The sequence below is a fragment of the Ornithorhynchus anatinus genome, chromosome 4 (genome assembly GCF_004115215.2).
Source record: "Ornithorhynchus anatinus isolate Pmale09 chromosome 4, mOrnAna1.pri.v4, whole genome shotgun sequence".
NCBI classification, from domain to species: domain Eukaryota; kingdom Metazoa; phylum Chordata; class Mammalia; order Monotremata; family Ornithorhynchidae; genus Ornithorhynchus; species Ornithorhynchus anatinus.
The window spans coordinates 6186059-6212096 of record NC_041731.1 but is presented as its reverse complement, the minus strand read 5'-3'; the positions used below and the strand labels follow the sequence as shown (position 1 = coordinate 6212096).

Below are 26038 nucleotides of genomic sequence, written 5' to 3'. Positions count from 1 at the left end.
TGTTGGGGCCACGAGGGAAAAAGAAGCATAAGTTGGATGGGAAATCTGGGTATGCGGAGGAGGTTGGTTACAGGGGGAGGCTGCGGGGCCGGAGGGCGGAGGGGGAAGATGGCGGAGGGAGATGGCAGAGCCTCATGTGGGACAACCTGATTACCCTGTATCTACCCCAGTGCTTAGAACAGTGCTCTGCACATAGTAAGCGCTTAACAAATACCAACATTATTATCATTATTAACTCTCCCAAGCACATAGCACAGTGCTCTGCTCACACAGATTGCGATCGCTTAATCATATTTATTGAGCACTTACTGTGAGAAGAGCACCGTGAGCTGTTTGAAGGCGGGATTGGGTCTCCTTTAGTGTACTCTACCAGGACTTAGAGTGCTCTGCACAGAGTAAGAACTCAATAAATGCCATTGATGGAATGAAACCAAGTCCAACTGTAGACTGTAGAGAAGCAGCGTGGCGCAGTGGAAAGAGCACGGGCTTTGGAGTCAGGGCTCATGAGTTCGAATCCCAGCTCTGCCACCTGTCAGCTGTGTGACTGTGGGCAAGTCACTTAACTTCTCTGTGCCTAAATTCCCTCATCTGTAAAATGGGGATTAAGACTGTGAGCCCCACGTGGGACAACCTGCTTCCCCTGTGTCTACCCCAGCGCTTAGAACAGTGCTCGGCACATAGTAAGCGCTTAACAAATACCAACATTATTATTATTATTACTGTAAGCTTGTTGTGGGCAGGGAATGCGGCTACCGACTCTTTCATATTATACTCTCCCGAGAGCTTAGTTGAGTGTTCTACACACAATATGCTCTCAAGAAGCAGCAGCTTGGAAGCAGCGTGGCTCGGTGGAAAGAGCACGGGCTTTGTAGTCAGAGGTCATGGGTTCGAATCCCAGATCTGCGACTTGTCAGCTGTGAGACTGTGGGCAAGTCACTTCACTTCTCTGTGCCTCAGTTACCTCATCTGTAAAATGGGGATTAAGACTGTGAGCCCCACGTGGGACGACCTGATTCCCCTGTGTCTATCCCAGCGCTTAGAACAGTGCTCTGCACATAGTAAGTGCTTAACAAATACCAACATTATTATTATTAATAAATACAGTTGACTGAGACTGTATTGGCAGGTAACTGGCAGTTTTCTGCTAATCTTTTGAGGCCACTCTGGCTGGGCCTTGGGCTTCAGTCAGCCGATTGTATTTACTGAGTGCTTACTCTGTGCGGAGCACTGTACTAAGCATTCGGGAGAGTACAATACAACAATAAACAGACACATTCCCTGCCCACAGTGAGCTTACAGCGTAGAGATGAGCTTATGGTCTAGAGCGAAGCCTTGTTAGATACTTGGCTCTAATAAGATCAACAGTATAGTGCTTGAGACATAATAAGCGCTTAACCAATACCACAGTTATTATTTGAGCACCACTTGGTGCGGTGCACCGTGGTAATCGCTGGCCAAGTACAGAATTAAGATGGGCCGTGATACCCTGCCACAGGAAGCCTACACCCTAATGGCTCCATTCTGTGAATGTGTCCACACCTTTTATCTCAACCATTCTGAAAGCAGTTTTACCTTTGCCTCCTGTTTAAAGTGTCTGCTCCTTAGCTCGTCGCTTTTTTTGGTCTGTATTTCTCAAGAGTCTAGAATGGAGCACTGTACCAGGTAGTCATTCGGTAAGAGTGCGGCTGCTACTGAAGTTATTGGCCGTCATTGACTCTGAGCTGAGCATTTTCAGAATTCACAGTCTGGAAAGGTGCCGGGGTCCCCAGATCCACCCCCGCAACCCTCCCTGGTCATCGCTGCCAGTTATAGGCGAGAACAGAGAGGTCCTTCCGTCCTCATCAGTCACAGAGACCAGACCCTCTGCATTAATAAGCCCGTAAGAGAAGCTGGGTGGATATGGGTTTATCATTCAATAATATTGCTTTTGCTGATGTCCTCCTCTGTGCTCTCTGTAGGGGAGAGGGTAAGATAGATTTATTGTTGCGATGATGTAATTTTAACCTCTAACCCTTCACCAGTTCTCTTGGCAATAAACCCGCTGAGCTGTGGTTCCCCTTAAGATGGAGACCCGCCTTGATTTCCCTGTATGTTTCAAAATAGCTCTTTGGTGAGACTTTTCCTCTCATGGAATATTAAACAGTCTTCACTGCTTGTTCGACAGCTCTCCCTCTGCTCCCTAATTGCTTTCAGGTCAGTTTCTTCGCTGTGCATAATGGTGCAGCCTGCCAAAAATATTGACTCGGCCCCAGCCAGGACTTTGGGGCTGTACAGAGGGGATTAGGAGCTTGAAATAGCTGCCGAGTTGGACGAGGCTGCGGTTCGTCGTGTCTGGAATTTCCAAACCCGCCAAGGTGAGGGAGGGCAAGGCGAAGGGGCTGCCTACATGACTTTGAGGCTTGTTTGGGTAAGGATCCATTTCCCCCTCCGCCCTCATCCAGGCACCGGCTTCCCTCTCGGGGTCTTCAGCTTTGAAGGAGGCTTCAGCGCGACCGTCCCTGTCTGGACTGCATGGCCTCCGTGAGGCGAATAGTCCATCAGGCGCCTCCCAGCCCGCTATTCTCTGAGCGCCTCTCGGCAGACCACGTGGATAGATGGATTTAGTGGGGGTGGTTGGCAGTGGGAGAGCGGAGGGCAGTCCCCCCACATGTGCCTCTGCAGGCGGGGTCCTGGCACCGTGATACAAGGGCACCCGGGGTGACCTTGGGACCTAGAGCTCCTTCCGATGGGCCGACTCCTGGAAACGGCTGGCCGGAGCTGGCGGCCCAAGTCAGAGGTGCTGCGTTGACAGTGCTCTGCACAAGATGATGACGATTATGGTGTTAATTAAGCGCTTACTTTGTGCCGGGCACTGGATACAAGCAAATCGGGTTGTACACGGTCCCCGTCCCTTGGGGGGCTCACAGTCTTAATCCCCATTTTCCAGATGAGGGAATTGAGGCACAGAGAAGTGAAGTGACTTGCCCAAGGTCACTCAACAGATAAGTGACAGGGCCGGAATTAGAACCCATGAATTTCTGACTCCCAGGCCTGCGCTCTACCCATTACACCATGCCGCTTCTCAGAGTAAGCGCTTGATTGATTGATTTAATTGATTGATTACTCTTTGGGGAGGGGTGGGGGGGGTCTCTGCTGATTCCCAACGTGTTGGGGTTGTGTCTCCCCTGCCAGCGCCTGCCCTGTCTTAGGCCTCGGTCTGGTTGACCATCTAGGGTGTGAGCTGGGGTGGTTTCGACTAGAATTGGATCTCTTCCGCTTCATTTCTAGACAAGGCGACTAAGTTTTCACCAGCCTGAGGATGCTTGCCACAGAGAGCTTGCTAACAGCTAAACCCTCTTCTGTCACCGACTTGGGGCACCCTTGGGTGTCTTTTTGTGCATAACCGTGGATGGATAGTCCAATTTTGAACGAATAATAATACAGTGAATCAGAAACCTGGGAGAATAGAGGACTGTAGTCCACGCCCTTAGTCCGAGATGGGAGGGAGCTGAGGCAGGTTAGAAAAGCAGAAGGATGGAACCCACTAGCCCTGTCAGATGACGTCTAGCTCTCAAAGATAGCATTGAGTACTTACTAGATGACAAACTGGGGTAGATAAAGGACAGTTAAAATTGGACACAATCTAAAGGGGGAAGAGAGAACAGGATAAATCACCATTTTGCAGGTGAGGAAACTGAGTCACCCAGATAACTGATCTTCTCAAGGTCACACCACAGTCAAGAGGTGGTTCTGGGCTTAGAACCCGAGTTTTCTGAATCCCAGACCTAGGCCAGGCTGCTTCTCCTAGGCATTTGTTTCTCCGTCGGCATCTGTGCAACGAGATCATCGTACATGAATCACGTTTGCAAGACCCTACGCTAAATGCTTTTGGAAATTCAAAATAAATGATACATTCCCTGCCCATAAAGATGTAGGCATTGAATGTTTGCAAACCAAACCAATAAAATGAGCGATTGAACGTTCAGTTGAATAAACATGGGTGCCAAGAAGTGTATATGTAAATAATTATTAGGGTATTAATTGCTTACTGTGTGTCAAGCACAGTTCTAAGTGCTGGGGTAGATACAAGTCGATCAGGTCAGACATAATCCCTGTCTCCAGTGGGCTCACAGTTCTAAGTAGGAGGGAGATCAGTAATCGAACCCCCATTTTGTAGATGAAGGTAACTGAAGCACTGAGAAGTAGCTGGCCCAGGGTCACACGGCAGGCAAGTCGCAGAGGCAGGATTAGAACCCAGGTCCTCTTCCGGGCCTGTGCCCTTTCCACTAGGTGATCCTACTTCTCAGGCTCAAGAGGACAACCCTAATTCTCCAATAGCCATCAATACTAATCAAATATAGAGTGTAAATACACATTCTAATGGCAGTGTGTGTGTGTTGAGCAGTTGCAAGTTGTTGACCTGCCTCCATGTTCTTGAGAAGGTTTTTGGCATTACCTGGCGAAGCAGAGCAACTCTCCTCTGGTGCTGCTAAGTTTCTGGAGACTTATGTTTCGAAAGGAAACTGAGAAAATGGTAATTGCTCTCTTCGTCTATTCCTCCCATGGAGCCAGAAGGTTCATATTTGGCTTCTGGAATAAATGAAATGAAAAATTGATTTTCAAATGTCTTTGTCTCTGGAAAGATTAGGAAAATGAGCGTGTGTTTCCTCACTGGCTAATCTTTCTTCGTTTTTTTTTTTTGTCCTTCTATGGTATTGAAGTGCTTATATGCAAGCACTGTTTTAAAAGCTGGGTTAGTTACAAGTTAAGCAGATTGGACACAGTGCCTGTCCCACGTGGGGATCACATTCTAAGTAGGAGGGTTAACAGATACTGAATCCCCATTTTACAGAGGAGGAAACTGAGGCACAGAGAAGTTATGTGACTTGCCCAAGTCACATGGCAGGCGAGTGGCAGTGTCGGGGGAATTTGGAAGGGGGGTGGGGAGTGTTTCCTCATCGGCAGTGGCTGATCCTAATCATAAAACGGGGGGCTACTAGGCTAGCATGGGTTTGGGGTGTTGGTGCCATCCATGAGTTTGCATTTAAATCCTCAAGATAGGGAGCTAAACTTCAAAATCAAAAACACTCAAAAGAGCAAAACGGATTTGACAGTGGGTTTCTAGAATGCTGCCTGTGATGGGCTGAACAACAGTGTAATTGAATTAAGGATCCAGGAGTTAATGGGGTCTCGACTTTGTGATCGATCGATCAATCATATTTATTGAGGCTTACTCTGTGTATAGCATTGTACTGAACACTGGGGAGGGTACAGTGTAACAGACACATTCCCTGCCCACAGTGAGCTTATAGTGTAGAAGGAGAGATAGATATCAATATGAATAAATAAATTATGGCTATCACAAGTGCTATGGGGCTGGGAGAGGGGGTGTTGAATAAAGGGAGCATGTTAAGGTGACACAAGGGAAGGGAAGGAAAGGAAAAGAGGGCTTAGTCAGGGAAAGGCTCTTGGAAGAGATGAGCCTTCAGTTAGGTTTTGATGTGATGTCATTCGACTGTTCTTAAGTGATTTTAGTTTGGCCAGCTGCTAGGACTTCTAAGCCTAACGGCTGGGGGCGGGGGGAAGGAGGGGACAGAAATACAGAGGCTTCCCCGACCGCTTCTCTGGGGAGGACATGGAAGTCAGCCAGGTCTGTGATTAAATGACGTGTAGGCTTCAGTTATGTTTCCAGTCTGTCTCCTGTGGAGGGGTGGGCTGATAAAAAAAAAAAAAATAATAATAAAAAAGATGTTGTTGGGAAACAAATAGTCTTTGCAAATGCAGATTTCTCCACTTGTTATTGACAGGATGGTTTTGGATGGCAGAGGAGATACCATGATCATATAGGTGGTTCCCCCAAGGGTGAGGCTCATCCGTTGTACCTTGGATGTGCCGACCCATATGATTCCTCCAAAATCGGGAAACTAGACTACATGATTTATGGTAGTGGGAAACTGCATTCGTACCTTCCCCGATATGATGTTTGGAAAATAGGAATTTATTCTTCGAGCTTTCTGTAGTGGATTTATGGAAGAGGGTTTTCTTCCCCAGGTGGGGGATTTTGTATGGCTCTCCATCATCAAGTTGGGGCTGTTTATGAAACTGGAGTTCACAAACTTCATGGTCTGGGGTCAAACTTACCAGTTTAATAGTTTGTCACGGAAATAACGTGACCTAGTGGAAAGAGGATGGGTTTGGGGGTCAGAGGACATGGGTTCTAATCCCGGCTTTTCCTCTTGCCTGTTGGGTGGCCTTGGGCTGACTTCTTCACTTCTCTGTTCCTCACATTCCTCATCTGTCAAATGGGGATTCAGGATCTGTTCTCCTTACTTAAACTGTGAGGCCCATGTGGGACAGGGAATCTGTCAGCCTTGATTAACTTGTATCTACCCCAGCGCATAAAAGAGTGCTTGACACATAGTAAGTGCTTAGTAAATGCAATGATAATAATAATGATACCTTCCTATGGAAGGTCATGGAAAAGCAAGCCCAGTGGATTAGTCAATTGTATTTACTGAGCACGTACTGTGTGCAGAGCACTGTACTAAGCTCTTTTGATGCTTTCTCTATTGGTTGCCGTAGCATCTCCCAGTCTGCTCGGGGCACAGGTGTGGCAAGGACAATACCAGGTTTTTAACTCGGAGCATTTTCCGGCATCCATTTCCCCATCTCCTGCTGGCCTGACAATCGTCCACATGACCGGAAGAGGCTCCCACGCGGCAAGGCCTCAGTCCTTCACTCTAGCAATCCACACAGGCCATCTCTGTTCCCCATCAATGACCTCATGCTGCTTCTCGGTAAACACTAGCGATGGGGGCGGAAACTCTCCCAGCCGAGGCTCTGATGTTGCCGGTGGCATTTGGCTTGAGCCTCCTGCTTTCTTCCAAAGGAACAGAAGCCATGGAACTCCAGCATGGATGGAGGAGGGTGGAGGGTTTGGGTTGCCGCCGTCCCAAATGGGGAGATCGTAGAGGCTCTCGGGGGGTTGGCAGCTTCCACCTCGCGGCACGGGAGTGAGATGGAGTTTCTGCTTACTAGTGCTGGTGAGTCCAGGTGCCCTGCCTCTCAGAAGCAGCAGATGTAATAATAATCTTGTTTGGTTTTGATCCTAGCCAGCTTCCAGCCTCCAGTCCAGTCTGGGCCTTGGGGATTCATTTATTTTATTCCCCATCTCCAAGCCTCCTGGTCTGGAAAATGGACTTTCCAGTACCCTCTGGTTTCCAGCCTGGTTTGGACTAATAACTAGCCAGAAGGGTTGAGTGGTATTTATCAGGAAGTGTCCTCATCAAATCAGATTTGTTCTCTGTCTTCCCTCCCTCCTCCTCCTCCACCCCCGCCCCCAACACTAAAGCAAGTTAAACAGTTGCCTTTCCTACCTTCTTTGCAGGACTTGAAGGCAGCAGGAATTTCGGTTACCCAGCAGGGTATGGCAAGAATATGGCCTCAAACTTAATTTAACACTTTTATTATTCAAAATGCTTTCACATTACTTATGGCTTTTTTTGGCTAAAACATCTTGGATAGGTAAGGAGAAGGGGGAGGGTATTTTCATCCCCGCTTTACGGATGAGGAAAACAAGGCCCGGAGAGGTTGCAAGTTGCCCAAGGTCATGCAGCAGGCCAGTGGCGGAGCTGGGCCTATAACCTCGATCCCCAGACTACTAATCCCAACTCTCTCTGGGACCTGAGAATAATGGGTTTGGGGGAAAGGAGAAAAGCACTTAAAGTGAGTGGCACATAGTAAGTGCTTAAAAATACCACCGTCATCATCGTCATCATTATTATTATTAATAAAATCCACCTTCTAGAAGTTGAGAGGTTCACGCAGTTGACATCAGGCAGAGGCAGAGGTCTAGCGTCAGGAGAACCGACGACGGCCCGGATCTGAAATCAGCAGCATTAGATCTGCCCCTGGGTCGACTTTGTCCAACCTGATTACGTTGTCTAATGATTGTGGTGTTTGTTAAGCACTTGCTGTGTGCCAAGCACTGGGTGGATACGGGCAAATCAGGTTGGTTACGGTCCCTCGTCCCATGTGGGGGTCGCAGGCTCAATCCCCATCTTACAGGTAGCTGAGGCACAGAGAAGTAAAGCGACTTGGGTAAGGTGACACACCGGGCATGTGGTGGACTGCAGTGCTTAGTAGAGTGATAGCACATAGTAAGTGCTTAACAAATAGCAGAAAAAACCAAAACATTGATTCAGTACTGCAATCAGTCGATATGTATTATTTCACATGGTACTGTATGACCTCAGATACCCTCCTAGCTGCTGGAAGAGTGCCTGCATATGAGCCAGACCACCTTGGGTCACAAATTAAAGGTTTGTCCATCCAGCCCAGTATTCTACCTGGGCTGGTAGGGGAAGAGGAAGCAGTGTGGCCAAGTGGAAAGAGTGCAGGTCTGGTAGTCAGAGGACCTGGGTTTTATTCCCAGAAACAGCGTGGCCTATTGGAAAGAGCCCGGGCTTGGGAGTCAAAGGTCATGGGTTCTAATCCCGGCTCTGCCACTTGTCAGCTGTGTGACTGTGGGCAAGTCACTTAACTTCTCTGTGCCTCAGTTACCTCATCTGTAAAATGGGGATTAAGACTGGGAGCCCCAGGTGGGACAAGCTGATTACCTTATGTCTACCCCAGCACTTAGAACAGTGCTTGACACACAGTAAACATTTAACCGATGCCATTATTATTATTATCGTTAATAATCCCAGATCCGCCACTTACGGGCTGTGTGACTTTGGGCAAATCACTTCTTTGAGCTTTAGTGCCCTCCTCTGCAGAATGGGGATTCAATACCTGTTCTCCCTCCTACTTAGAGCTCCAAGTGGGACTTGATTATCTTGTGCCTACCCCAGTGCTTGCATATAGTATGCACTTAACAAAAAACACAGTTATTATTACTTCCTAGTGCCAACAAACGATACTAAGAGGGCCTGCTAAGAGGCCAAAGTCATGGTTGTGGACTAGGGAATGTGTCTACCAACTCTGTTGCATTATACTTTCCCAATGTTTAGTGAAGTGCTCTACGCACAGTGCTCAGTAAATATCATTGATTGACCTCCATCCACGAGTTTCTAGATGAACTCCTAAATCACCCAAACCTTCTCTTGAATGACTCATTATGGTGGCTTCCTGAGGGAAGGTGTCTGTTATATTGTTGTGTTGTACTCTTTCCCAAGTGCTTACTACAGTGCTCTGCACACAGTATGTGCTCAGTAAATACAACTGATCGATTGATCAAATGACCTTGGTTCTGGACCTCGAGTCCTCTCCAGCCCCGACCTCTCTCCTTCTCTGCTGTCTCACATTTCCTCCTGCCTACAGGGCATCTCTGCATGGATGCCCTGTCGACAGCTCAAACTTAACTGGTTCAAAACAGAACTCCTCTCCCCACCCAAACCCCTTCTCCTCTCGACTTTCCCCCCACCATTGACACCACCACCTTCCTTCTTGTCTCACAGGCCCATAACCTCAGCATCATCCTCAACTCTTTCAACTCGCTCTTTCAGGCGGTCACCAAATCATGATGGTACTGCTTTCACAATCTCTCTAGAATCCACCCGTTTCTCTTCATCCAAACTGCCATCACGTTGGTCCAGGCTTTGTGTATCCCAACTCGAGTTTTGCATCGGGCTCTTCGGAGGCCTCTCTTCTTCCAGTTCATTCATTCAATCATATTTGTTGAGTGCTTACTGTGTGTAGGGCGCAGTACAAAGCTCCTGAGAGAGTACAATACAACAATAGTCATATTCCCTGCCCACAACGAGCTTTCGGTCCAATCTTCCGTCTCCTGTCCACACTTCACTCTGCTGTCGGCACCCTTTTTTCTTAAATATCATTCTATAAACATCTCCCCTCTCTTCAAAACTCTCTAATGGTTGCCCACCCATCTCTGCATCCAACTGAATCTCCTCATCATTGGCTCTGTAGCATCTAGTCAACTCTCTTCCTCCTTCCTATTCTCACTTCACTCCCACTACAATGCAGCCTATAGGTTTCACTCCTCTAGGTGATCCAACCTGTACCTTGCTCTCATCTCTTCAGCTGGTTACCCCTTACTCATGCCCTCTTTTCCTCTTGGAACCTCCTTCCCCTGTCTATCTGACAGACCACTGCTCCCCACATCTTCCAGGTCCTTCAAGGCCTAATTGAAGGCACATTTCCAAGAGGCCTTCTAATAATAATAATAATGTTGGTATTTGTTAAGCGCTTACTATGTGCAGAGCACTGTTCTAAGCGCTGGGGTAGACATAGGGGAATCAGGTTGTCCCACGTGGGGCTCACAGTCTTCATCCCTATTTTACAGATGAGGGAACTGAGGCACAGAGAAGTTAAGTGACTTGCCCAGTCACACAGCTGACAAGTGGCAGAGCTGGGATTCGAACTCTGACTAAACCCTCATTTCCCTCTTCTCCCACTCCCTTCTGTGTCACCCTTGGATTTCCTTCCTTTATTCACCATTCCCTCAGCCCCACAACACTTATATCCATGTCCACATTTTTTTTAATTAATGTCTGTCTCCTCTAAACTCTAAGCTTCTTTCGGGCAGGGAGTGTGTACCAATTCTGTGGTACTGTCCCAAGAGTTTAGTACAGTGCTCTGCCCATAGTAAGCACTCAATATGATTGATTCCTTCTGAAATCACATCTTTCCAACACAACTGCCTCTTTATCCACCTCTGTTACCTAAGCACTTGGATATCCACATGCCCTCCTATTGCACTTATGTTTATCTTTATTCTCTATTGATTCCTTTAGACTCTATTATATTTTTTTTTTGTATCTGCCTCCCTTGCTGGACCGTAACCTCCTTGAGGGTGGTTCAGTGATTACTAATTCTTGTACTCTGTACATAGTAGGGTTTAATAAATACTATCATTTGTGTCCTGAGGCGAGTTGGCCACAGCCCTGATGCTTCCCAGTCCTGATTGTAAAATGTCTGTTCATTTTCAATGGGGATTGATGATTTTGGGAGTAGAGAAAGTGATTTGTCTACCATCACAATGAGTCAGGATTCAAACTCAGAGCTCTAGGGCTCCAGCTTACAAATTGCCGCTGAGAAATAGGCTCAACTCCCAAGATGACTGAATGTTTCCTGGGAAAAAACTTCCCAATGAAAGCACACTGATTCTTCCTAGGAATGCTCTTGGTTGCTTTTTTAATTTTAAATTTTTAAGCCCTATCCATCTGCCTGTTTTGTTTTGGTTTTTTTTTTTTTAACTTGGAAGTGTGCTTTGTGTTCTGTTTTTCATCCTCTGCTTTCAGGGCTGCTTGGAAGGAAGCAGCCACAGGAAGCTAACTGGACAGCTCCTGTTTCAGACAGCAATTTCCTGCTTCTGAAGGATGCCGTCTCCTTAGATCTAGAATCGCCATTCCAGGTGGTTGTTATGAAATGGGGGAAGCAGGGAGAAGCAGCATGGCCTAGTAGATAGAACCTGGGCCTGGGAGTCAGACGGACCTGGGTTCTAATCCCAGCTCCGCCACTTGTCTGCTTTGTGACCTTGGGCAAGTCACTTCACTTCTCCGGACCTCAGTTCCCTCATCTGTGAAGCGGGGGTTAAGACCGTGAGCCCCACAAGGGCCATATAGACTGTGTCCAACCTGATTGGCTTGTATTTGCCCCAGCACTTAATACAGTTCCTGGCATATAGTAAGTGTTTCAAAAATGCCCTAAAAAAGTATTTCGTTTCCATTGTATAGCTGAGGAAACAGAGGCCCACAGCAGTAATGACTTGTCCAAGGGCACACAGCAGATCACGGCAGGTTTGGATCTCCTGACTCCCGTGACTGTGTTCCTTCCCCGGGTCTGCACTGCCCATCTCACACCTGGGGTGCTTGGGCAGCCAGGCCCAGTGCAGATGGCTGTTCGGCTGCTCAGAAGTGCCGAGGCACCCTGGTTCAGTGGAGAAGTTGAGATGGAAAAGCCCCCCAAATCATTCTTCCGCCGCTCCCCCGTCCAGTCCGGCCTAGCCAGCGGACACGGACCGACCCCATCCTCTGGATCGTCGATGCCCCGAAAGGCCAAATGAAGAATTGAGCCAGGAATTCCGGAAGCAAGATTTTCAGTGGAGGGCGGCCGCCCCCCAAGCCGCAAGGATGGCACCTCCATCAGGTGCCTGCCAACTGTGGGGGCAAGGACTGGAGCGCTTGCTTCTCGCTGAAGCCCTCCGAGGCCACTCTTGTGAGGGCAGCGGGCTCAAAATCCTGAGAAGGATCGAGGGGAGACTTCCCATTCGGCCCCCGGGGCTGGTGGGCCGCGTGGATGCCACCGCTGCCGATGAACGAGCCGAATCTCCCGTTCCCGAAACATGTCAGATGCGCCATTTGGTGGTGGTCCCCCGACGGGGAGCGGAAATAGGAGGCGTAGCGTTTGCGGGCACCGACTTGTGACGGCAGCAAGCGGGGAGTAGTTGCGGGGGTTTTCTCCAACATTGCAATCTGCATCCGTTCAGGATGCGCAGGGACCCTACTGGGCACGCTCTGATCTGCGTGGCTCGCCGAGAACAGAGGGAAGGTGAGCCGGCGACCCAGAACTGCCTTCCGGATGTCGGCTTTCGCTGCGGTACCACAGGACCGTTTTTTGAGAAATCCCGAGCAGGCTCCGTGGGTGGCTGGGAGGAAAGAGGCGGAAAAGACTCGGGCCCACCTGGTCCCTCGATCCCGGCCCACGAGGGCACTTCTCCTACCATCTGTTCGGTGTCTTCTCGGCACTCGTGAGCTTCCGACTTCATCTTCGGTATTCTCGAGGACTCTGTCTTGGATAAGAAATCAGAAGGCATGGAATGATGTTAGGCCTGAGAGTTTAGATTTTCTCTTTGTATTTTTTCTGTATTACTAGAAATGAAATGGAATGGCCTAATGGAAAGAACTCGGGCCTGGGAGTCGGAGGACTTGGGTTCTAATCCCGCCTCCGTCATTTGCCAGCTGTGGCCTTGGGAAAGTCACTTCTCCTCTGGGCCTCAATTTCCTCGTCTGTAAAATGGAGATTGAATACCTGATTTTCCCTCCTACTTAGACTATACGCCCTGTGTGGGACAGGGACTTGTTTCCAACCTGATAAATACGTATCTACCAAGGCCACACAGTAAGCACCTCACTGATGGTGTCATTATTATGACCTTTCATTTATTCTAACATTTGTTGAGTACCTACTCTGTGCACAGTGCTGTGGTGCGGGTGGCCATTTGTCCTGTTTTATAGTGGACAGGCTGACTTAACCGCTGGTGAGTTGCTTGCTTTGTATCGTGAATCAGTTTGTGTTTGAGTGGTGGCCCATGTTTCTAAGTCAGTGACCCCACTATCAGTTCTAGGCACTTGAGGATAATCAAAGAGTCTCCCATTCTCTGTCACTGACCTAAAGAATCATCACTGAGAAGCGGCATGGCCTAGTGGATAGAGCACAGGCTTGGGAGTCAGAGGGCCTGGGTTCTAGTCCCGCCTTTACTTCTTGTCTGCTATGTGACCTTAGGCAAGTCACTTAACTTCTCAGTGCCTCCGTCCCCTCATCTGTAAAATGGGGATTAAACTGAGAGCCCCAGGTGAGACAGGAACTGCGTCCAACCTGATTACCTTGTTTCTACCCCAGCGCTTAGAACAGTACCTGGAACATAGTAAGTGCTTAACAAATGCCATTTAAAAAAAACTGGGTTTATCGAGCACCTACAGAGTGCCAAGCTCTGATCCCACTATTTGGGAAAGGCCTCCAGAAGTGAGATATATTCCTCGCCTTCATTGAGCTTCCACTCCAATGGTGGGACAGTCAAAATGACTTTAAAATCATGGGAGTTGGGGCAAGAGCAAAGTTAGGCCACGAATGGCAGGAGATGAAATAACTGAATAATTGAATGTGGAAGTAGGTAGAGAAGCAGAGCGTGGAAGGCAATTCTGCCCGTTACACCATTGTGGACCTTAGCTCTGAAGTAAAACCAGTGGGAACGAGTGGAAACGGTCTCTCGGAGGCCAAGCGACTGGTGGATTCTGGGAGAGAGGCTGGACCTCTGGAGGAAGGAGATTCCTCGAGACCAAAGTGAAGATAAGTGCTAAATTACCCTGTTTCCAAGCTCAGTGGAAAAACTTGCATGCACATTGCCTGAGGAGGAAGCCTTGCTAATGAACAATGATCCTTCATCCCTTTCATGGCTCTACAGAGACTGGGCCATTTTCATAACTCATTAAAGTGGCTTTATTGCAACCCTGTGACTCTGGTAATGAAACTTTAAGCAGCAGGGTGCCACCGATACACAGAGTTTCTCGGTGGGTGCTCCTTCAGAATGCTTCAGAAGATATCGGGGAACCAAATTCTACCCTCGGGCTCTCTGCCGTCTTAATGCCTCCTTGACTGGCTGGTAATTCGTAGGGTGTTTGGCCCCGAGATAGTTTAACATTCCAAGAGCAAATATACCTCTAAGTATTTGCAATCTTGAAGATTTCACTTTGTGGTTGAGGGTAATGCTGGAATGTGGTTGGTCTAATTTAATTCTCTTTACCTAAATCATAATTCAGCTTCCTGAGGACAATCAATCTGAAATACGGCCTTCCCCCCCTCTTTCCCTCTCCCTCTCTTTGTCTTTCTCTGCCTCTCAACCTATTCTTCCCCTCTCCCTTATTCTCTCTTTTTACACAATTTATGTAGCTGCTGTGCGGCCATTGTCTAGTCTGTGAGTGCATCCTAAGTGACCCAGGGCAGGTGGTTGTCTCTTCTATTTTTTTTCTTTTTTTCCCTTTTTATGGTATTAAACGCTTACAGATGTGTCCGGTTAATCAGGCTAATCAGTCCCTGTCCCTCCTGGGTCTCACAGTCTAAGTAGGAGGGAGAATGGGTATCGAATCCCCATTTTACAGTTGAGGAAACTGAGGGAGAAAGATATCAAGTGGCTTGCCCAAGATCACACAGCAGGTAAGTGGCAGAGCTAGGATTAGAAGCCAGGTCGCCGGATTCCTAGATGCGGTCTCTTTTCGTTAGGCCATTCTGCTTCTTTGTCATATAATCATCAGGCTGTAAATTCCCAAGGTCAGGGAGTCTTGCCTTTAACTTCCGTGGCATGTTCCCCAACCACCAAGGACAGTGCTGTGCTCCTAGGGGGTGCGCCGTGCCCAGGGTGGTGTGCAGGATGACTTTCTTGAGACATACTACTAATAATAACTACGGTACTTGTTAAGCGCTTACTTTGTGTCAATCACGGTTCTAAGTGCTGGGCTAGTTACAGGTTAATCAGGTTGAAAACAGTCTCTGTCTCACATTAGGTTCGCACTCTTAATCCCCCCCTTTTTTTTTTTTTTACAGATGAGGTAACTGAGGCCCAGGGAAGTTAAGTGACTTATCCAAGGTCACCCAGAAGAGGGGTGGTGGAGGGGGGTTAGAACCCAGTTCCTTCTGACTCCCAGGCCTGCGTTCTATCTACTGACTCCCCGTCATCTCTTGGCAGTCAAAGTGCATAATCACCCTATGGTCCAAGAACTCATTCCTTGTGTCAATTATTTCTTCAATCAGAGGTATCTATTGATCACCTACTGAGCGTAGAGCACTGTACTGAGAGCTTGGGAAAGTACAAAACAAGCCAAAGCAGTGGTTCCTGACCTCAAGGAAACTACACCTAACTCATCAGTTGCTGTGGTCAGCACCCCAGGATGACTGAATATCCCAGGCTTCAATCAGCAGATGGTATTTGTAAGCTTGTTATGGGCGGGGAATGTGTCCACTAATTCTGTTATATTGTACTCTCCAAAGCGGTTAGTAATAATAATAATAATGTTGGTATTTGATAAGCGCTTACTAGGTGCCGAGCAGTGTTGTAAGCACCGGGGGAGATACAGGGTAATCAGGTTGTCCCACATGGGGCTCACACACTTTTAATCCCCATTTTACAGATGAGGGAACTGAGCCACAGAGAAGTGAAGTGACTCGCCCACAGTCACACAGCTGACAAGTGGCAGAGCCGGGAGTCGAGCTCATGACCTCTGACTCCGTAGCCCAGGCTCTTTTCACTGAGGCACGCTGCTTCTCCTGAGCCACTCTGCACTTAATAAGCGCTCAATTAATTCCGCCGATTGATCGATTTAGCCCCTCTTGGGTGTCGGGCACTGTAATAACCGCAAGCTAGTTCCCTTATTTAGTCTTCTCTGGAAATTGGGATCACTGTGGTGGGTTTCGGCTGTAACGCATTTCCTTCTGGTGTCTCCACATTGGAAGCTGATCTCTCTGAGCCCTCTGCGATCCACTCTGAAGATGTGACCTCTCCAACGCATTGTCTTGGTGGATAAAGCCAGGGCTCTGGTGGGGAGCATGATCAGGTAATGACATTCCCACTAAATTAGCGAAACATCAGAATGTAAATCTGTTTATAGCTTTTATATCTTGAGCAAAATGGACTTAACTCTGTCTCGTGGACTAAACTTTAGAGCTGTTCCAGGCAGGCAATTTGTATAAAATGAGATTAGAGTCCATTAGGGCTGTAGATTTCCGATATGATGATGTGTTTAAACTGGATTATCGCTGCGTGATTTGTATCTCCAGTGGTCAGACTCCTATCAATAGTCGAGTAATAAAAAAAAGCCTTTTTAGAGGAGAAATACCCTAATGAACTCCGGTGACACAGAGTGGCTAATAAAACGCCAATGTACCCTGGTTTAGCTTTTGGTAGGAAAAGTGCTCCTGAGAGCTCAGGGAGCTCTTGGGCTGGATATCCTGCCACAGGGGATAGAGAAAGGAGCAGGATGGGCTAATGGAAAGAGCCCTGGCCTGGGAATCAGGGGATCAAGGTTTTAATCCCAGTTCTGCCACTTGCCTGCTATGACACCCTGGCCATGTCTCCTCCAAGAGGCCTTCCCTGATTAAGCTCTCTCTCCTCCAACTCCCTCTCCCTTCCGCGTCATCTAAGTGCTTGGATCTGAGCCCGTCGGACACTTGGAATTCACCCTCTTCTCAGCCCCACGGCACATATACGGCACGACCTAGTGGAAAGAATATAGGACTGGGAATCAGGAGTCTTGGGTTCTAAACTTGGCTCCATCACCTGTTTGCTCTGGAACCTTGAGTCAGTCACTTATGTTCTCTGTGCCTCAGTTTCCTCATCTGTAAAATGGGGATTCAATACCTGTTTTCCCTCCCTCTTAGACTGCGAGCCCCATGTGGGATGGAGCTGATTATGACCTGTCTGACCTGATTATGTTGAAGCTGTCCTGTCACTTAGTACAGATCTTGGCATATAGGGCTTAATAAAGACCACAGTTTTTATTTTTGTTGTTGTTATTATTCTTAGCTACCTCTTCTCTCTGCCCTTGTCAATATCATCCTCTTTTTCCCTCCCTAGGTTTGTATATCTTTTATGGCTCATTTCCACTTCACAATCAGCCAGAGGTACTTATTGAGCACCTACTTTGTGCAGAGCACTATATTAGATGCTTGAGAGAGTACCAGAGAAAGTAGACCCTATCCTGCCCATTTAGAACTTACAATCGAGTGTACAGCAACCAGATGAAATGCCATCCTAGGTGAGATGAACGATCCATTTGTCCCGGTGATGTTTTTGCAGATAGAGCAGCCACGCTCGGAGGAGTAGGGTGATGCTCTAATGACCAGAATGGACCCCAGGCTCATAGGATATGGTTACAAGGACTAACGATAACCACCTTATTTCCCATCAGGGTGTTTCTTTCCTGAGGTTTCCGGCTCCTGCAGGCCTCCAACTACGCCGTTGAGCCTTTGGTTCATCGGCTTCATTATATCGCCCTTTTCTGTTGCACTCTGCAAGGAGATAATGCTTTACAAGTCATTTCTAGCATCACCTGCCGACTTTAAAACCCCAGTGGCTGCTAGCAAATCCTTCCTCCGGCTACAGTTGGTTTTACTACAATGCCTTGCTTTGCTCTCCGGAGACAAGCTCCAGGATTAATGGAACACGGTTCTGAGGGTAGAGAAAAGCTTGTTTAATCTGCCAGGATGTTTGTCGTTAGAAAATGGTTTTCTCAGTTTGGGCTGAAGGATTTAGGTGAGCAGGGATTTATTGCTGTCTTAAGAATTGCCATTTTATGATTTGTTTAAGGGCTTTTTGCAGGTCAGTAATGGAGAGGGGCCTTCCCCTCACTTCCCACCGTCGCCCTTTATGGCCCCACGCTCTATAGGTGAGTGTGGAGTTCAGTGATGTCATCTCTGAGAATAGCCAGCTCTGAGGTAGTTTGGTCACCACCCTTCTGCTGGGAAGTGCCCTTGTGGACCAGATGGCTAATTTGTTTTAGCTCTCTAGTGTCTCTGCCCCCAAACCAGACAACAGAAAGACAATTCTAGGTTATCGGACTTGGGAAGTGCACCGGCCAGGCAGAGAGCATTTTTGGCCTCTTCCCTGGACATCTGACTCCGTTTCTCTGGCATTGGATTTTTCCTCATGCTGATCGAAAAGGTACTTTTAAAAGACATCCATCTTTCCACACTGAGTGGTGGCCTGACTAGATGAACAGTTCTGGAGATGAGGGGGCTGGATTAGTGAGTCGACCACCCGGATGAAGTGATTTAAATAATATTTATATTCATGTCTGTCTCTCCCTCTAGCTCCTTGTGGGCGGGGAACGTGCCTACCTACTCTGTTGTTGTGTACTCTCCCAAGTATTTAGAACAGTGCTCAGCACACAGTAAGCAATCAGTAAATGTCACTGACTTTTTGAAATCATCATTCTCATCATCAATACTATTAAGTGAGCATTTACTATGTGTAGAGAATTGTACCAAGTGCTTGGGCGAGTACAATACAATGGAGTTGGCAGGCAAGTTCCCTGCTCACAATGAGCTTAATAATGAAATATGGCGACATCGGAGAGGGTCACCATGTTAAGTCTTATCAACCAATGACATTCCCAGCCAATGTTCCTTGGCTTGTGTCTTTTTAAACTTCATGGGCCACTGTGAGAGGTTTGGTTTTTTTTCCCTGTAGGGTCTCTTGTCCTTCATTCTCGGTGTTCCTACTTTAAAAAATCATTCTAAGTCTAAAACTTTCTCATCTTTCAACTCCTAAGGAACTCCTTCCCCACCGATACTTCCTCCTAACTCCTGGGTTCCTAATGACAAATTACTATCAGATTCATTTGTATAAGGTGAAATAAGACCGTATTCGAAATGGGCACAAGGGCATCCACAGGTCCAGTAGAGGTTGGGTTGGAAAGGTTTGCTGGATCTTGGGAGGGGTTAAACTTAATAATAATAATAAAAATGAGTGGTACTTGTTAATATTGTGAGCTTGTCGAGGGCAGGGAACGTCACTGTTTATTATTGTATTCTTTCCCAAGTGCTTAGTACAATGCTCTGCACGCAGTAAATGCTCAATAAATACAATTGAATGAATGAATGATGGTGCCAAGCACTATACTAAGAGCTGGGGTAGATACAAGATAATCGGGTCCTACACGGGGCTCATATCCTGGGAGGGAGAACAAGTTTTGAAACCCCATTTTGCAGATGACAAAATTGATTCACAGAGAAGTGAATTGACTTGCCCAAGGTCACACAACAGACAAGTGGTAAGTTCGAAATTAGAACCCAGGTTCTCTGACTCCCAGGCCCATGCTTTTCCCACTAGACCATGCTGCTTCCTGAGGGTAGATTTTTCCGACCAGATGAATTGCGAACAGTATCCTAAGAGCCCCAGAAGCAATAGCTTGGCTAGGAGCAGCATATCCAGATCTGTGGGGTTGTCTATGCCCAGATTTCAGGTCCGAAGATGGAAACAAAGCTTCGCTGACTTCTGTTTGGTGAGTGCTCAAACCCAGCCATTTTGGAGCATTTGAAATGCTCTGCTGTTTGTTTCTGTCTTGTGCTTCCTGGTGTAGGCAGTGTCCTCTGACCCCTGCCTCAGTTAGGGGGTGGAAGGAGGGTTCTTTGTGCCAGCCCGTTATTGTCTTTGGGGAGCCTCTCTCCCATTTCCCTCAGGTGGTAAACCAGACATAAAATAAACCCTGGCAAAAGCATGGGGAGAACGTGATGTGGTCTTCTAGAAGCGGGAGGCTGACCTGTGAGAAGATGGCTTACCCAACTCGACGGAGGGGCAACGTTCGCGGAAAGGATCAGCAGAAGCGAAGGAGCTGAAACATCTCTTTCCAGCTCCCATCTACACCCCTATATCCTCTCCTGGCTTTCACAGAGAGGGTGGGAAAATCCGGAGTTCTAAGCTCTCTTCCTGGCTGCTTAACCCCTTGGGAGGATTTGGATCGATGGCTTCTTCTTTTCTGAGCTTTGGCGTTGCGGTCTATGGTTAATTAAAGCTCTCTGAAGCTGAGCAGAGGGGCGTGTGGTTTGCACTTTGCCTGAACGCTTAGGAACAGGATATGCCTGTGTAATCAGTGGACCGGGATGGGCTTTTCACAGGACTGGATGATACCCTGTGAGGAATTGGAGATTCTTGTAACTAACACGGTTATTTCAGATAATGGGGTAGAGAGAGGGGAGGAAAAGAGCTGGACAGGTTGCCTCAGATTTCTGCTTCAAGGGGATTTGTGAATGCCTAGGGAGGTGTCAGCATCTAATTCATCTATCAGTCTATCCTTTAAATGTCCATTTGTCAATCAGTTGTATTTTTTGAGCACTTACTTTGTGAATAGTTCTGTTCTAAGTGCTAGGGAGAGCATGACATAATATAACAGACACGTTAACAGCCCACAGCGAGCTTACAATCCAGATTCATAATGCGTCCGTGTATCTCCGATCATCAGGAGCTGTAGGGCTGGCGTCTAGGGCATCCAGTGCCACACCACGCGGTCAGTCCAGTTTCCAGCCGGCCTGCCCCCTGTCTGGTATCAGTATGGCACCGGAAGCCTTTATGCCTGGTGTTGGTATTTTCAGCCCGCGGCCTCCCTCCACCTCGGTCCCGCTGCCAGGCACCGTGACGCGGAAGCGGTGCCACTGTCGGCGGGGACCCGGGTGGAGGACACGACAACTCTGGAGCAAGTTGGGAGTCGGGATCGGATCGGGGGCCCCAAAATGGCACACTTGATGTCGTCATGTTACCCCAGGCCTGGCGTAAAACAAGCATCGTCACGCGTGTCTCCTGGTATTGGCGAGGGCTGTCGACGGCCGCCATGTTGGCGCCTATTTTCTTCCTGTTCAGCGTGCTCCCAGCACCATCTGTGGGGTGGGATGACCATGAATATGTATGTCCTGCTGCGAGAGCAAATGAAGTTCCATTTTTAAAGAGCAGCTCCTACTCTAAATCACTGCCACCACGAGATGGGGCTCCCCTAATTCTTGCTCATGCCAACCATCGCCTTCTTCCTTTGTTCCAGGAAAGTAGATCTGTTCGGGTGCAGCAAGTAAGCTCTCCACCACGGACTGTAGCATTTTGATTATTGTGACTTGGGGTGAGTTTGCGGAAAGATTTTTCTCTTTGTGGTGTTAGTAGAGAGAACGTGGCTTAGTGAAAAGAGCGTGGTCCCAGGAGCCAGAAGACCTGGATTCCACTTCTGGGTCTGCCTCCGTCCTGCTGTGTGATCATGAATAAATGACCTCTCTGGGCCTCAGGTGCCTCATCTGTAAAATGGGGCTAGGACCTGCATCTGCCCTAGTTTATAAGGATGTTCCGGGGGCAAAGTGAGATAAGGAATGCAAAAGCACTTTGGGAAACTAAATGCCCTACAAAGTCAGGATATTATCTGCATAAAGCTTGTCACCTTTCCATCAGAACCCTGCGTTCACTTGTGCCGGGTAAGCAAGAACGCAGCGACCCAGAATGCTCAAATGGGAGATTTGAGCAGAAAAGATACCAAATAGAGACTTGGTAATGGAACACTGATGCTAATAGCAGCTAGCAAATACTTCATTTGGTGCGGTATGCTAGACTTCTTTGTTTCTCTGAACAATTAGCTGGATGAATAAATAGCTGTCTGCCCTTAGAAAAGGAATGGAATATGTAATTAAAATTAAGGACTTTCTATGTAAGGGGATCCGTTAAATAAAATTATAGGAAGAAGCAATCCGCGCATATTACTGTTTCACATATTGAGGAAGCAGGGTAATTGCAAGATGCAAAACATACAGGGACCGTGTCTGCTAACTCTGCTGTATTGTACTCTCCCAAGCGCTTAGTACAGTGTTCTATACATAATAAGCACTCAAATACCATTGATTGATAAAGGAGTGTTTTGGAAAGGGGGTGGGGGGCAGACAAGCAGCATAGCCTAGTGGACAGAGCATAGGCCTGGGAATCAGAAGCACCTGGGTTCTAATCCCAGATTTACCACTTGTCTTCTGTGTGACCTTGGGCTAGTCACCTAACTTCTCTCTGCCTCAGTTACCTCCTCTGTAAAATGGGGATTAAGAGTGTGGGCCCGTGTGGGACAAGGACTGTGTCCAACCTGATTAGGTTGTCTCTCTCGGTGCTAAGTACAGTGGCTGGCATAGAGTTAGCACTTAATAAATACCATAAAAAACAAAAAAAACACCCACAAGCTTTTTAGTATGACATGACTGTGTTCCTGTGGGGGAATAGGTGGGCAGGGTTTCAACACTGTGAGAAGCAGCTTGGCCCAGCAGGAAGAACATGGGCCGGAGAGTCCGGGGACCTGGGTTCTAAGCCTGCCTCTGCCGCTTGCCTGCTGTGGGAACTTGAGGAAGTCACTTGATTTATCTGGGCCTCAGTTTCCTCATCTGTAAAACGGGGATTCAATCTCCGTTCTCCCTCCCTCTTAGACTGTGAACCCAATGTGGGTCAGGGACTGTGTCCCACCTGATTAACTTGTATCTCCCCCAACAGTGCTGGTTGATAAGACTGTCCTTCTCAACTGCCCCAGGGATTTTATTAGGATAAAATCTGATCTTTAAGCTAAGTCCTGTGAAATGGCTGAACCCCTGGTAAATATAAGCTACTTCTGTAAGGAATTATTGTTAATATTATCACAAACATCAACTTTGCCATTTGACCAGGCAGATATAAGAAATATCTTTAAAGGTTTGAAAGAAAGAAGTTAAAAGCATCTGAGGTTTGCCAGCATTTAGGGGAATCTCTCTCTTGTTGGTCCAGAGATGTTTATAAACCTTTTGAGGTGAAGAGAAATTAGAGAATTTCAGTCTCTTGCCTCCTCTGTCCATAAACAAGATGGACATTGAGCGGAGGGCATTTTTAAAGGCTGGGTTTTCGTGCCATCTCCCGGGAACATACTTTGGTATCAGACATCCCTGGTTGGTGAACTCTTCTGAAAACCTATCCCAAATCCTTCCTGCTGCAGTATCCCCAAAGGTGGACTATAATCTTAACTGGCCTAGATGCTGCCCACCGTGAATCAGTTGTAGAAGAGAGAGACTGCAGTCAAACTGAGTTCTGGAGTTGATCCTGCCCAGCACTCACCCAAGGAAGGAGTTCAAAGCTCCCTGATGAATCAGTAGTATCTAGTGAGCCTCTGCTACGTGCTGAGCCTGTGGGGAGTACATTTGATAATCGCCCCAGTGCCACAGCACTTTCATTCAATAGTATTTATTGAGCATTTACTATGTGCAGAGCACTGTACTAAGCGCTTGGAATGTACAAATCGGCAACAGATACAGTCCCTGCCCTTTGATGGGCTTACAGTCTAATCAGGGGAGACAGACAGACAAGAACAATGGCAATAAATAGAGTCAAGGGGAAGAACATCTCATTCAAACAATAGCAAATAAATAGAATCGGGGTGATGTACATCTCATTAAGCAAAATAAATAGGGTGATGAAGATATATGCAGTTGAGCGGACGAGTACAGTGCTGAGGGGGTGGGATGGGGGAGGGGGAGGAGGAGAGGGAAGGGGGGAGAAGAGGGTTTAGCTGCGGAGAGGTGAAGGGGTGGGTAGAGGGAGCAGAGGGAAAAGGGGAGCTCAGTCTGGGAAGGCCTCTTGGAGGAGGTGAGCTTTAAGTAGGGTTTTGAAGAGGGGAAGAGAATGAGTTTGGCGGAGGTGAGGAGGGAGGGCATTCCAGGACCGTGGGAGGATGTGGCCCAGGGGTCACTTGCATATGCATATGCACTTGCATATCTTGGTTATAAATTATTTACTCATATTAATGTCTGGCTTCCCCTTTAGACTGTAAGCTCATGGGCAGGGAAAGTGCCTGCTATATCTGCCGTATTGTGCTCTCTCGAGCACTTAGTACATTGGTCTGCGCATAGTGAACGCTCACCAAATACCATTGATGGATTAATTATAGCAGCAGCAACAAGATGAACGGCCCTCTATGCACTTAAAATCTTAGTCCAGATCTGGTTCTGGCAAACCGAAGGCATAGGAGCAGCCAACGTGCTGAGCTAGTAGCAATAGTATTTATTAAGTACTTCATAGTATTTATTAAGTGCTTTATTAACAATGCATAGGGTACTGTTCTAACTTGTAAACTCCTTGTGGACAGGGAACGTGACGACCAATTCTGTTCCATTGTACTCTCCCAAGGGTTTAGTCCAGTGCTCTGAACACGGTAAGTGCTCAGTAAATACCATTCATTGAATGCTAGATTGAGCTGGGAAAGTATGCAGAGGTGGGAGTTAGTCCCTTCACGGATGGTAGTTGTCTTTGATGTACTCCCCCGGTTTAGGCATTGGGTTTCCAGAGGGCATGATCTTTTTGTTCTGGAGATTTAGGCCATTGCTGTGTGGCTGGTTGCATGCAGTAGGATGAGCACCCCATTACTGAGCCTCCATTAAGTGCAGTGGACTATACTAAACGCTTGAGAGATGGGAGAATTGATCCCTGCTAGGGGCATACGGTCATCTCTTAAGACTGGTGGAGGGGTTGTTATTAGCCTCTCCATGGGCCACTGAGGGCAGAGTAAATCCACCCCATCCTGAGCCAGAATTCATCCCAGGGAGATAACAGAATGGGCATGGGTGAGAAAGATGTTTTCTCCCTCTCCCGACACCCCAAAGTTAGCATAAGAGAATCAAACTGATTCTCTAACAAGAGCTTTGAGATTCCCAAAGGATCCAGTCCATGTTTGGAGACTTTCTGTATCTGCAAATCCTTTGGATTTGCTCCCTTTATTCACCCCTCCCCCAGCCCTGCACCACTTATGTCCATATCCCTAATTTATATTCATATCAGTGTCCTCTCTAGGCTACAAGCTTCCCGTGGGCAGGGAACGTGTCTCCCAACTGTTGTACTCTCCCTAGTGCTTAGTACAGTGCTCTGCACACAGTAAGTGCTCAATAAATACAATCGTTTGACTGATTGCAGCCTTAGCGGAGTGTGTTGCAGAGGGGTTCCCTCCAGTAGAGCAGAGTGACTGAATCCCCGAATTTTCACCCTTGAGCAAGCAGTGTATAGTGCGAACAAGTCTACCTGGAAGCCCAGATTTGGAATCACAAAAGAAGTCATTTGTTCTTTACACATCCTCTAAATTATAGCCCTAAGGCCGTTACCTCGCAAAATGCTAACCACATCCCCGTATGGTACTCTGTATTCAGTCAGCCTCGAGATGTTTGAATTCAATTCTTGCAGTACGTCTATCTATGATGAATGAGTGCCCCAGGATCATTAAGTGTCAGGGAAGACTGATCCAGAAGGGACAGACTCGTGTCATCCGATCGTTTTCCTTCCCGTGCCGGGGATGCAAAATAAGAAGTAAATTAGGTGGTCGCCACCCTGACTGTCGACATGGGTCTTTAAAGGTCTCTCTCTCCCCCTCCAGTCAGATAGAGAGGCACCCCTAAGGGCAAAGAAGAGCTTCTGGCCCCAAGTGGCCCAGGACCCAGGGAACAGCCTGTTTGGAACTGGTTGTTTTCTGCCCTTCACATTTAAATTGGAATCTTTTGAATTGCTTCCCATAAGAGCCATTAAAAAAAATCAGAATTCAGAGGAAGGAACTAGGCCACGAGAAACAGCATGGCCTAGTAGATAGAGCATGAACCTGGGAATGTAAGCTTGTTGTGGGCAGGAAAGATGTCTGTTACAGTGTTATAGAGTACTCTCCCAAACACTTAATACAAAGCCCTGCACATAGTAAGCACTCATTAAATACGATTGATTGAGTCAGGAGAAACTGGGATCTGGTCCCAGCTCTGCCACTTGTCTCCTATGTGACCTTGGGCAAGTCACTTCACTTCCCTGGACCTCAGTTACCTCATCTGT

General features: G+C 47.5%; 1 protein-coding gene and 1 pseudogene across 1 annotated transcript in view; both read left to right on the top strand.

Annotated features, from left to right (window-relative positions):
• KCNQ3 (potassium voltage-gated channel subfamily Q member 3) overlaps positions 1-26038 on the top strand; it is a 131519-nt gene that overhangs the window by 35314 nt on the left and 70167 nt on the right. The gene's annotated exons all lie outside the window — the stretch shown is intronic.
• LOC114811514 lies at positions 5798-5952 on the top strand (annotated as a pseudogene).